This window comes from Anabas testudineus, chromosome 11, assembly GCF_900324465.2.
Source record: "Anabas testudineus chromosome 11, fAnaTes1.2, whole genome shotgun sequence".
NCBI lineage: Eukaryota > Metazoa > Chordata > Actinopteri > Anabantiformes > Anabantidae > Anabas > Anabas testudineus.
The window spans coordinates 10,938,721-10,953,383 of NC_046620.1; the positions used below are offsets into that span (position 1 = coordinate 10,938,721).

At 39.4% G+C, this 14,663-nt stretch overlaps 1 protein-coding gene across 1 annotated transcript in view; it reads right to left on the reverse strand.

The window, feature by feature from the left end:
• atxn1a (ataxin 1a) overlaps positions 1–14,663 on the reverse strand; it is a 78,913-nt gene that overhangs the window by 50,048 nt on the left and 14,202 nt on the right. The window contains 1 exon segment of the mRNA XM_026346701.1: positions 6,641–6,828. The gene's annotated coding sequence lies outside the window, so the exon portion shown is untranslated.

The window sequence follows — 14,663 nt, forward strand, 5'->3', positions numbered from 1 at the left end:
AGTCGACAAAGAGGTGAAAAAAAAGAGAACAAGATAACAGAGGCAACAACGCACAGAGCTGGAGTAACACACAGAGAGACAGTGAGATATGGAGAGTAGACAGCAGGTGGGAGAGAGTGGGCGGTGAGAAAGATGGCACTTTATCATACAGCCTAGTTGTAAAAGCAATAAACCCTCTATAGGTCTCAACATAAGGACTTCCCAGGCACCACAAAGGCTATCCTCATTCATCTTACTAAAAGCTGAAGTTGCTGAACTGAGCTCAACTCCTCCTGGGAAAAGTATTTGTCATCATAAACTCTTGACTATTTCGGAACATCGAGGCATACAATCCATTAAAAAAAATCCAAGAACACGAACCACTTCTTGAGAAGAGAGACAATATTTTAAACGCACAGATAAACTAAACTGCTCCTTAATCTTGAAAAGGAGAACTAATATTGTACCTAATTGATTTTCGTTGTGGGAAATGTGACCTTTGGACCAAACAACACTTAAAGTGAATCAACTTTGAAGTAGTTTTACATAAGGTGTGTTATCTCTGGTATTTGTATTCACAACAATCCACGCGTAGCAGCCTTGGAAACTATAATAATCATAATACCACAACATAGGAAATGAGTAGTTCCACTATCATAAATATGTCATTCATGCAAAGAACCTACACAGATACTTTGACAAGATAGCCTGGATGTGATCTAATTTGCATGACCTTGTGCCCCTGTCTGTAGATAATTATTATCCACTGATGTGATCACCCCTGCCTGTTGTCACCTACCAGCACTTCTTCCAAATCTCCTCCTACTTTCTTGTCTCTCTTCTTAATTCTCTCACTCTTTCAGTGCACTTATACTGAAGGTATGATTGCATTAAGCCACAGAAAAGAGAGGGCATCCCCAGGGCCGCACTAATGTACAGAGGAGAGTGTACAGAGTGTGAAGGAGACCAAGAGAGAGGTTGCAGTCAGAGGCATCCATTACTATAATCATTTTACCTCACTTGAAAAGGTGGTTCTTGCAGCAGCTTTCGTAGAGAGAGAAAACAGGGAAAGACAGGTAGAGAGGAACGAGATGAGTGGAGGAAAAGGCCTCTCATGACTGTTAGTAAATCTAAAGTGTAACTTCATTTTTCAACCTTTATTACTTTCTTGCACAGGCGCCCAGAGCATCTGCACAATACCAAAGACATTTCAGCAGAATATTAGTGTCCCTGTAGCGTGTAATTTCCTTGAGGTATCCTGAGATGTGCATTTTAGATGATAGCAATTAACAAGACCAGTCAAGGCTCAGCAGCAATCACAGCATTTAATATTATTCACTTTTCAGGTTGAACCATAAATCATATGAGCTAATTTCACAAACTGCTTACAACCAACTAGTGACTGCAGATTGTTTTACCTTCTGCGAATAATATAAAACCCAAACAAATGCCACACAAAAGCAATATGTTTATCCATGCAAACAATGAGGGATATTTTTCAAAATGGGGGCGTAGGACAAGGAATACCCTGAAGGAATAAAACCTAATGCAATCAGATTGCTCTGGCCAATTAGTCAGCACCAGCCTAGCCAGAGATGATGTCAGTCATGATTACTCATTGTTTAATATGCTGTAAAGCAGAAGGGAATCAAGAGCAAAGAAAGAATAGGGTAACAAAAGTGGGTCGGAGTTGGGAAGGACAGTGGATTAATCATGCCTAAGGCAGACAAGCATGCTTATGTGAATAATGGTGCCCACACGGAGTGGAAATACAGACAAGTTCCTAAAAGACACACTTTATCTAAGTCGTCAACGTGCATTTAAAACTAAACGCTTGGATATATTAGGACATCCTCCGAAAAATACAGTGCACGAAAATACCGATGCAGACACCCACTCCCTCTTCCACACACTGGTGTGCAAAGACACACAGAACGTTCCAGCACATGTGTGGCTCATTAGTAATGACCTACAGCTACATGTTGTTCTAAGCCAATGGCTGTCTTCTAGTCAATACCCCAAAGCTCCACACAACATTTCACATATCACTTAGGTCACATGGATTCTGCATGTTATTGTGCACAAACACAAACTTAGAGCAGCACACATTAGAAGTATTTGCTATATAAACAGACTCATACGTAGTACGACTATGAATTTACTGTAAAAAGTTTAAAAATAAAACTGAAGATGAACTTTGTGATATGTAGCATATCTACATCACAGAAAGATTTATTCTACAAATTCTTACATTTTGAATCTGGACCATTCTGTATGAGGTCGCCTGATAGATTGTGATATATTAGAAAATGTGTTCATATAATAAATGTAGTTTTAAGTACTTTAAGTGCTTCCATAATTAGTAAAATAGAAGACATTTACACATGACAACAAGAAAAGACATGAAAGTGTAAACATAATTATATTTTTGTAACCTTTTTGTACAGGACGTTGCACTCATTAACATATATTCAGTAAAATTAATTGCTGTTTATCAACATCATCATCATTAGCTCCAACTTGATTTGTTCACTTTCAGTCACCGTTCTGTGTAGAGGACTAAAAAAAAAAACTCACCTCAGTGGTGACAAAGCTCAACCACAGAGCAGTTTGGTGGACCCAGTGCGTAAATGTTCCCAACAGCATAGAGTCAATGCAGAAGTATAAACCAAGTTTTAGATCAATTATCAATCAATTATCAATTAGATCAATTATATAAAATCATTTAAGAAAACACTTTTGTAAATATCTTTGATACAAGGACTCCCAGAGTGGACTCAGTAGAAGCACAAATGTAATTTGCTTAATTGTGCCACACACACACACACACACACTCAACACTTTAATTTTAAGATGCAAGTCTTGTCCTTGTTCCTGTTTTCGGTTCATTCTTGCACTCCAACCCTTCTCCCCACCTGCTTTATCATCATGTATATTACTTTACCTTTTTCTCCCCCTCTCCATCCCTCCCTCTCTGCTTCCCTCTCTCCTTTGTTCAGTGCAGCTGTTGTTGCAGTTGGCAGTCTCAGGTGTATATGTGTGAGTGTGTGTTTCCCTTGCCCTCCAAACCCAATTGAATCCTACTACTATGAGAGAGGGGGCCTAGATCAAATAAAGCAGAGCGCAACTATTACATGAAAATAGAGAAGGGGAAATCCAAGCTTACACACACACACACACACAGAGAGAGAGGGATGACCTCTCCATTTACTCAGGTTTCTTAACCCTCTCAAGGCAGCAAATGTAGCAGGATTCCTACCACAGGGAGCTTAATATTTCAGACAAGTAAATGGTTTTAATGCCAACCTTTAGCAGGCTACAGCAAGCACCTCTTTACATCCACATCCTTCTACTTTTATGGTTTAAGGCTACAGCCTAAATACTGCAGTCTAATGTCGAACAACAGGTACACACTCACTTTACTTGATATTGAGCATTTGTTCAATATCATCGGCATTGCTGGACATCTGAAGGCCTCTAAGAAGCTTTATTATAGAGAGCATTGCTGGGTTAATTGGTAATTTGACAACTTTGAGATTACTGTGAGCTGTTGCTGCAGGCTGTATTGCATCTAACCATAAAAGAGTGTGTGGGAGTAATTTCAGTTTCAAATGAAAAATAAAAAATAAAAATCAATCTCTAAAAATTGATTGAAACCCCATAGAGCTATCAGATTTCCCCTGAAAGACATAAATAAGTTTACTCTTTCTCCTGGCTCAGACAATATCTTTGCAGCATCGTTCTCCAATAATGAAATTAAAGCCATGCATATTTTGTAAACAAGCCCCAGGAATGATCTGAATTTAAAGTCACAGTCGACCTGTAATGTAAAAAACATCATGAGGGAATCAGTTCATGCTTCTGCTTTAATAACTGGAGATAGAGGGTTGATTTTGTTTATTCATTGTTAATTTCTGTCAGTTCTGCTCAGTGGCAAAGTGTGTTCAGCCTGAACAGTAGAGTTCAAAGGACACTTTACTTTATCTAGCAAGACTCTAATTTATGAATCATTTCCTTGGAAATATATTTATAGCAAAACTATATTTCATTATTTAATTATTATTGAAAAGCTTATTTTCAAGTAGTCATTTCTCTTCTGAAGACAGATTCAGCATTTCTGCACGTACAAGTGAACACATTTTACTGTGGAAAAGTACAACACTACTTTTATTACACAAGATGTTCACTGGAATTTGTGGAAGTATAATAAGTTAACGCAGTGTCATTTCCCTATGATTTATAAATTACATTCATACTTTTTCATGGAATTTCTAATTATTAAAAAAATGAAAGACTTGTAAAATGTTTAGCTAAAAGTACTTACTTAGAAATGTAAAGAAACCACTATATCATGAGCCATTTTTATAAAGGTGGACAAGGAGAATGCATTTTTTTATAATCCATTTGAAATAGTGCTTTTCTTCAATTCTTTTTCTAATAAATAAATAAATGTTAAACTGTTTAATACCTTGAAAGTGGTTACAAAATATTTCAGGTGGTATTTTTATATGACTCATATGAGACATGACAGAACACAGTTTATCGAGCATTCAAGAAACCACATTAACACCAGTTTAATGACTCAAGTATTTTACTTGCTGCCTGGTAACATAAGCTTATTTTACCGCTGAACTCGCTGGGCCTTGCAAAATAATGCATGTGCAAAACAACTTAACACAAATGTCAAATCTGAAGTGATTTACGTCTTGGATTTTAACTCTACATCCACAGCAGGCAGCCAGACAAAAATGGATTCCCTATATAGCTGACTGACAGTGTGTGTATGGTACTCCCATTAACAGCCATTTTCTGACATGTGCTGATCACCACGACTTGCCGCCCAGCGTCATTGTTTGAGCGTCTACACTGTCAGCCCTCCATCTGCTCATTTCTGAGGCTTTCTGCTCAGAGAAAGGCAACTGTCAACAGCAAAATTTCAAAAGAATGAGGAAGCAGAAAGAAGCAGGGAGTGAAATGTGTAATTTCCATTTAGCTAGACTGATGGGTGAAGAAAGGAGGAGACAGAGAGGAGAAAGGAAAAAAGGGGAGGAAAAGAGACCAGGGAGAGGTGGAATCAACTTATCGAATAAAGGTACTTTGTTATCTATAGACTTTCCTCCCAACTACTGCTTAATCTGCATCTTACCTTTCCTTGACGCTCTCCTTATTTTACCCCATCCTCGCTATTCCTCTCTGAATTGGCATAAAAGTTAATTTAATGAACTAATTAGTCTGCACTTCAAAACATATTTGTAAAGCTATGAGGCAAGTCCCCAAGCTCACTGAAGTACCTCACAGCAAAATCAAATCACGCTGCTGGTGAGTCACGTATAACTGCATCTTGCTGAAAAGTAATACATTTTTAAAAATACTGTTCAGTCAGGTACGCATCAACTAGGATGTGACATTTCACTGAGAACTGTATCTTTTTCCACAATAGTCAAGTAAAAGCGTGTTTGACTGGAATTCCCTTCTGAGGACAGCTGCGTTCTGGTGCATTTCTAAGTTCTCTTTAGGTTTGTGTGATTTTGTTTAACTAATTACACCATTGTCAGCGCCATTTTATTGAAATTATAACATTAATCTAGTCTGTACTTGTGTTTGTGCATAATCTTTTCCACCCTCCAATAAAAATAATATCCTACGTCGTTGGCAGCAGGAGGAGAGGAGAGGAAAAGAGAAGAGAGGAGAGGACCAAGAGATGTGCTCAATCAGACGAAAGACGGGGACTGGCTTTCTCACTGTTCTCAGTAAGCCCTTCTATTCATTCAACTCTCCCTCCTAGGAGAGAATGGAGCTTCAACACACAGCTGGTGAGATGGAGATAAAAGACTGACGGAGGAACTTCAATAGATACAGTGGCAAGTGAGGACACAAAAAGGAGCAAAAGAGGAGAGAGGGAGAACCAGCTCAGTTACAGAACTGTAGAGAGACAGAGAGAAAGAGGGGACACAGACAGAAAGCGGGGCAGTTTGGAGGAAGATAAAGCTGCACAACTGAGTTAAGAGGCATCACAGTGGGAGGGTCATGGTGAAAAATAAAGAAAAGAGGAAATCAGAAGTCACATGAAAGGACAGGAAGAAGAGTAGGAGGATGGGAGCTCAGAGAAGTTTATCTTCTGGACCACAGAAACACACAAATCCACAACACAGCTGAGCACATCACTTCTTGTATGACTATGCTACATTACAGCTGTTTACGAACAAAACATGAGACTATGCAGAAAAGAGTTTAAGTCCAGTGCAGCCGTACTATCTGGTGCAAGGCTGTGCTGGAGAAAGTGGACAAATAGGTATCACAGTACAGGTTTTAAGGGGACTTTCAGCGTTTCCCTGGTATGATGGCACCACAGCAAGTGTCACTGCAATCATATGTAATTAATAAGAATGAATAATGATAGTTCATATTCTGTAATCTTATTTGGGAATTGCTACTATCTTGTCACTACTTCACTCACTTTTTAATAACAAAATACACTGAGTAACACACCATCATCTATCTAATGATGAATGCCTGACAGTTTGTTGTCAACAGGTGGATTTTGAATAACGTATTTTCTATACCCAACGCTGATTAGCTTTGTGTCCAAGTCACAAACTGCACCAGTTTGCTTGAACTGAAGCAAAGACTGTGTGTCACACACATCACACTTTCATCCTACCTGAGGAGAGGAGGCACAGCTACTTGGGTGGAGTAGGTGGAGCCTGCTGCTTAGTTCAGAGCTGAAAGCCAACTGGAGATGTAGATCCTGTTGTGAATTATGGATCTCTTCGCCAATAAGAGAGAAGCGTCCCAGGTGCCTGCGCCGTCTGTCCACGTGTGTCTGTCCGCAGGTGCTGTCACCATTCCCTACGGGGAAACACAGAGAGACAGAGAGAGCATTAACACAATTTCCAAAGTGTTTCTTACTCTATTCTACACGCCAGCAGGCAGTATAATTTTCCCTGATATGATTATTGAGGTCACAGCTACGGCTCGTTGTAGCTCAATTATCACTGCATAATAACCAAATTCCATGCTATGCAATTACAATCACCAGCTTAACCTTCAGCCAAGTGTTATTTTCCACAAAATGATTTGCTTTTGGTTTTTATAGCTGTTCCAGAAAAGTAGCTTGGGAAGAAAAGTAAACTCCTAGTGTCTCTACAACAAAGGAGATCCTTTATACTCGCAAAGAAAGGTTCGTTTAATTGCTTTTGTTTCTATTTTATTATTTTTTGGGCTATCTCTCAAAATCAGTAAGAACTAAACAAATCTTTGATCACTGACTGGTGAAAATAATGAAACACATAACAAGCAACAATAATAAGATCCTAAATTGAGTTTGAGTCTGTAAAACTCCAAACCATGCATCTGTAAAAGCCTGTGTTTGCATTTTTGTACACTGGCTATCACCGTTTCCGTGCTATTTCCCCTCTCTGTTGCTCTCTCTCCCTCTCTTAGGAGTATTCAGAACAAACACCCACGCTATTTATATACTGATGCCCCATCGGCATGGCAACCACACTTTGTTTACCCGCATTAGACACCAGTTTAAGGCATGTGTGCTCTTTTTTTTTTTTTTACAAAACACAGTTATTTTAGAGACAGTTTCCTTTTGACCAAATGCCTCCAGTAAATGTTTCTAGTTTTTGTTTTTCTTTTTTGGTTTGTTTGTTTTCTTTCCTTTTTTTTTGTTTTTTTTTTTTTGTTAATGGCCTGATAGGTCTTTTTTACAGTTGTACATATGTGATATAATGCAGTTTCACAAAACACTGCAGAAATATTAATACATTGTATTTGTGTCTGTGATGCAACAATTCTACAAGAATCACACTTTTACTATAAATAAAATAAAATAAAAGCTATGTTAACTCAAGCATAGACATGTCTAGCACTGTGCACACACTGTTTACAACAACTGTTGTACTACTAAACCCCAAACTACTCCAGGGGCACTTCACAGTTACCCAGGGCAGAAGACTATCGTATCATGTTTCATGCCGATGTGGAGCTCACTTTATTATGGTGTTGCAAAGTGTCCCTGAACAAAAAGAGAAAGTTCAACTTCTCTGGGTTCATACGTGTGGTAAAGTGCCTAATTTGATGCACAAGCACAGACAAAAATGCTTAGTGTTCCCACCCAGCATATGCATCTCATTTGCAATAACCTGGAGTATGTTACCATAGCAACAAAGATATGTCCCAAGGTCATGGGGTGGAGCTGAGCATTAAGTTGAACCCTGAAAGAAGGCATTGCCTTGGCAACACAAAATCAGGTCAGTTGATCATGTGACAACTAGGCCCTGGGGACAGAAACCGATACTAAAGCATACTTTCTTGTTTGCACTAAGTTGACACAAACTCGATGGATACTGTTTACACATATGAACATGCTGACATGTGAAACCTGTACAACATCTGGTATACAGCATTTAGAGTCACAAACACACTCAGAAACCCACAACAGAAATACCTGAAAACATACCTGAACATACCAGTTGTAATACCAATAATATTGTAGTCAATTATTAATATTGTACAGTTGACATATTGATAGCGAAGAGTTCTTGTGGGAGGGCATTGCTGTTTGTGGCGGCCTGGTGGATAAACACAAGATCAGCTGATCATCTGTTTAACACTCTCAGTTCTTTCTGTGTTTTTTTTGTTAAAGGCCTGATATCAGATGTAGAAGCCCTTTACCAAATAAATAAATGTGTCAATAGTTTGAAGACTAAATTATGCAGGGAAATTAGTAAACAAGATGCAAATATGATCAAATACTCAATGCCAGTTTTCTACACTTGATAGTTATATACTACTTTGGTCAATGTGAGAAACATACTGAGGTGCTATTTACATTTTAGCTTTGAAATTCTTTTTCTGTAGTTACTATTAGTACAGCTTAACAGCTTAATCAGCACAATAAATATTTCCGGGAGGCTGAGGAGGGCACTCCATGCTCATCTGTTTGACTTACTGTAACCCAAAACCATCACAACTGTGAAATACGTTTGCCAAAGGATGATCTCCTTTACTAATAAAATCTGTAAGTTGGAAATGATCAAGAAATGATCATTTCAATGAAACAGCAGGTTAAAATAGGTTAACAGATAAAAATACATAAATAGTAGGGAAGAAAATCTAATCCAAAAAGAGGAAACAAATTGACTGCTTTCAACAGAAACACATTGATAATAATACAGAAGAAATATTGAGCAACACAAGAAGCACATTAAGTACGTGAATGCATACAAAGACGCAGCTCAGCCTCTGGTGTAGGATGTTTAAATCCTCTTTTAACCTGTATTTTTCCTTTCAAAAAATTACTCTAGTCGATTTCAGGGTAGACATCAATACAGGACAGAGATTTCACCTGGATTCACCTTGACTGATTCATGGAAAGAGGTGGCCCAAACGTTGTGAAAGGTTGACACATACACACCTTTGTAAATACACACACATACACATACAACTGCAAGCTTTTCTCCCTACTCAGCAGCATAGGATCCAGTTATCTATCTGTCACACAAGGAATTCAATAATACTGGCAGTCCGTGTGTGTTTGTTTGTTTGTATGGCTATTATTGTGAGGACCAGCATGAATTTTAACCACTGGACTGAGGACATTTTTACAAAGTAGGGACATTTTAGCCGGTCCTCACAAAGAGAAGTGTGTGTGAGTGTGCGTGTGTGTTTGTGAGCGGGCGCATGCATGTGCAAATATCCATATGCACCTATGAAGCAGAGGCCCTCCCCCTTTCAGTGTGCATTTCTATTGGTTCCCTGCCCTCTGTCCCTATGTCACACACAGACACATGCGCCCCCTAAGAACATGCAGTTAAACAGCTGTCAGCAGAGAACACAGAGCCATAGATGGGGCATGTGTGTCTCCCTGTTTTAACGAGGAGTGAAGCGGTGTCTGTTGCAGACCTAGCTTTTGTAGGTAATGATTCTGTTACCATCAACATCTACAATGCAACTAGAAAATGAGGGACACAAGAAACTCAGCTCACTGGGTATTTGGGGAATTATGTTATGCTTTCAGTACTTTCTGCTGCCTATACATCTGCTTTACATTTCATTTACATCAACCTGCATTTTTCCCCACACTGTTTTTGCTTCTATTTATGTGATAAAAATTATTAGATTGATTCTCAAGAGGCTGAGGAGGGCACACAATGCTCCCTTGTGGGTATGTTTGGCTCAGTGAGCATGTCCTTCCTTATGCTGCCTTTGTATCTTTGTATTGCGATGGCAAAAAAAAAAATAAAGCCTAGAACAAAAGAAATGGACCGAATGTACCAGAAGGCAACTGTCCTCAGAAGGGAATTCCACTCAAACGCGCTTTTACTTGGCTATTGTGAAAAAGATACAGTTCTCTGCTACCAAACAAAGCTGTTTTTCTGGTCTAAAATGCGTCATAACTGTAGGATTCCAAAGACTGAAGAAAGTGCAGCGTTGCAAAGTTGTTGGATTGCACTGCAGGCTCCTGGTTCACTGGCTACAAATAACCAGACAAGCAAGTAACGGGCCACAAACAGGCTGGTTAGTTTAACCCAACCCAGTGTGCACTGGACCTCCATGAAAGTGCATGTAACTGTGACCAAATGATTGGGGAACAATGATAATTATGAATAAAACTATCTAAACCTGTATATAATGTACATGTAGCACCTACTTCATACGTCATAATACTACTAGAAGTTTGATTACAGAGGAACACCTTACAAAAATGGTCCATAAATAACGGCAAAGCCTACATTTGTTATGTGTGTCTGTCAGCAGTGTACTACTGATAAAGTGCTGAATGTCAACAAAGGATTAGGAAAACACCTCCTCAACTAACCAAATATATCCCACGCATGAACAAGGTGCCATTACTATCTAAATTGCATGTGTCTGCTTTGGCAATACTGTTTGTGGAGTGTGCAGCATTCTATTGTGTGGGCAGGGCTCAATAAATCAATGTTGAAACAAAGAGTAAGAAGACCATCATATACTGTACAATTATTTATCTCTTGCATAGGCACAGAATGAAAAATCAACAGTTGGTTGTGCAACTCACTCATTAACCCCGACCACTATCAGTGCAGGTCAAAGTTTGGCACTGTTAAAGAGTGCCCAAATTTGTACGTGATGATCGCACGTTTCCTGCTGATAAACACAGACATCCCCACTATCATTCATACAGCATGCATACATACACAGTGTAGCAGGGCACCTAGCAACCTAGATAGCCTGCCTAGAAACATAGGTAGAGTTGGCAATGTTGCTGCTAAAATAGACAATAACATTCTTAGATAAGGCAGACTAAGTGTACAGAGGTAAATGAAGATAAAAGCACACCTGCACATATGCATGTATGTAGTGCACGCACACATGACTGAGACATCATCAGGAACCTTTTCTTTACGGGAAAAGTGCTCGAGAGGTTCCCCTTGTGAAACAATGAGAGCTGCTCAAAAACATAATGTGATAATATTAACTCAAACAGGAATTTAGGTCAAAATTCCCACAGTCAGATTTCCAGCGCAGACAGGCGATGTCTAGATGATCTTTATTTATTAATAATAGTACATGATTACAAATCAGTGTTTCACATTGTGGGTTCCTCCGTCTCACAGATTTGTAATCTTGTACAATGATTATTGAATGAAGATCTAAATTACCCTGGTGTGTGCTTTCTGCAGCTTTCCTGCTCCAGCTTGGCATCCTGTTGGATGTATGGGCATACAGCTGTGCACAGGATTATCATTTGCTGATTACCTAGGAATTTAGGTCAACTTGATGTCAAACTATCAAGGTTGTGTTTGTCATGTTATTATTATTAGTTTTTACTATTCAAATGTTTACAGCTATATTTAAAACAGAGACTTTTAGTGTACTGTACACCAACAAAGGCTGAAATGAAATGTAACTTTCTTCTTCCCCTTTCCCCTTTCCCCTCTAAAATCCCAGTATATGAGCATCAATGTACAGTATTTACATGTTATTATACTGCATGTGTGTGTGAGAAGTTAACATGTGAAAGAAAGACTGACAGAGCGCAGAAATACATCAGAGCACAAGCTACCACCTGAGGGAATTATTCAGCATTCCTCAGTTGAGCTGCGTTAACGCAGAGGGCCTGGAGATGTGGAAGTCGCAGGGAGCCTGGCTTTGATCGGTCCCCTAAGATCCTAACACTAGGAAAAGGGGAATATGCCAGGAGAAGCCCTGCAGGGAACACACACACACAGAATCACATCTTCAAAGGTGCACACCTACACACACACTTTGTGTTTGTCCACTTACATCTGTCCAAACATGCAGAAGACATATATGCCGCCAACACATGCATAGTAATATTTTAGTGCCTCTGATCCTTTCCCAAGTATTTCTCTCTCTCTCTCTCTCTCTCTCTCGCTCTCTCACACATACTTCACAAAAAGTACATACTCATACATTCTCGTACATACTCACGAAGATGCTGAAAATTAAATGAACCAACTATTTAAAATTTGGTACTGAAATGTAAAGACAGTGATATGTTTGATATAATACTATTGAAAACATGACACATATAATTCTAGTAAAGAGCACTAATGCCACAGGCCTGCTCTGAAGCAGTAATCTGACAGCGAGGCATACGGCAGGTGCAGTATAATGGCCGGATTACGAATGTTCTACCACAGTATTAGAGCAAAGGGATACAAGCTGTTGCTGTAAGAACAGGTTTCATGAGACCTCATTCATCTCCTTGACATAAACTTTTAGTCTCACTTGCCCCCGCAATTTCGCTCCTGTCAGAGTGTGCTGCATGACGAGTCGACCTGTTCTCTTTTTCTTGTCTGTCATGCTTTTAACTGTGGAGGCAGGGCTGTTTCATGTCGATGGCTTAATTGCTTGTACGACTCAAAGTTAAAGTTCGTTGGTTGAGGAGAGAAAATACTGCGCAACTCTGGAAAACTTTGATGTGGCATCTTCTGGAAAAGTGAAACCAAAGTAAAAATAAAGGTTAAACCACATGCATTTATTTTGACTCAGATTCCAAAGTTGTTACTTACAGTAAAGACAAAAATAAAGACTATATTAAAAATGCATAGATGTATTTATTAGATAACAGTAGAGAATGACAGGGGTCGATCTGAAATATCTATTACAGGTCAAAGCATGTTAGAAGCATGTCGTGCACGAATGGGCACTGAGGCCAAACAGCACTAAATACTTTATCTGCATGTTAGCTGAGTGTATCATGAGTAATGATTAGATAGAAAATGGGTCAAAAACAAAGCTATTAACTTTGAAGAGAAAAATGCAAATATCTAATAACAGAGACCCAGAGGCAGTATCTCGAATCTCCTTGATTTACTTGCTTCTCTTTCTTAATTATTTTTATATAGATTTTTTTAATGACGGCGGGAGAAAAAATCTTGAAGAAAATTAAATATTACAATTAAGAACAAAAGTCGAGTTTTGACAATTGAGGTGACATAAAGCACACAGCAGCCCTTAGGACATGGCCAAGCCTTAAGGCTGTGCTGACACTAGCTTACAGTACAAGTGAACTAGTTGGTAAAGCTATTTGTGGCTGGATAAACAACATTTCATTAGTTTCCAAAACAGTCTGAGATAAAATGAAGGAAACATGTCCGTTAGAGGAGGAATAAGAGTTGGTACATTATCTGCTTTATAATGTACATGAAATGCACCAAATACTTTAAAGTCATTCTGCGGACACTTAGGTGCGTCGACTTTAAGAAGATAGCAGTTTTTATGGGACTCACAGCACGACCTTAGGAAGTCACCAGCATACGTCACGAAGCACTATGGCTGTGGCAGGTTCCCGCTGGCAGCACAGGTGCTCACATGCACACACTAAACACACAGACGCAGATGTACAGACGCTTGGCCAGGACACTGCAGGTGCCCCCTCCTAACCCCACACACATACCACACATATAAAGATGCACACACAGACACACACAAAGTTCAGGTGCTCACACTGCCCCACTACCTGTCCCTTGAGATTCTGCTACAAGGTCTGAGGACCAAGACAGAGAGGACAAAGGAGCAGAGAGACTACAAGAAAGAGGACTGAGCAGATGCCAGCACTGACAGGTGTGTGTACTATGTGTGTGTGTGTTTGTGTGTGCCAGGTCATGGCTCACTTCCAATGTGCTGCACTGCCCTTAACCCAAATAAAGTCTGGTTATCTTTGTGTAACCTTGACTGCTAGTGCTGTGTGTATATTTATATGCTTATGTGTATGTGTGTGTTTGCGAAACATGCCCTTGGTGGCTTTTGACAAAAGTGTGAATGCAGCATAGGTGTTCGTATAATCTGCACAATCATCAAAAAGCAGAAAAAGAAAACCTCTTAGAAATCTTATTACAAAACTCAAATAATAGACATACAATATAATATTTAATTCATCAGCATAGTTGTGACTTTACATCACATCACTGTCATGTCAGCAGCATGACATCACACAACTATTCCCTCTTAAAATACGGTATATAACCAAGGAGGGTCAGAACAGCTAACAGAGCAGAGCTACACTCCACACGGCTGTTAGCCTTCAGCTACACTGCGGATACTTGACAGGCAGGCGATGCGCTGCTGTCCTGGCTCCAGGGACCAGGCTCGAACATGTCTAATGTGACCTCACCTCTCCCTTCAATGCTATGCGAATATGCAAATTTTCCATGTAGTTTGTGGTG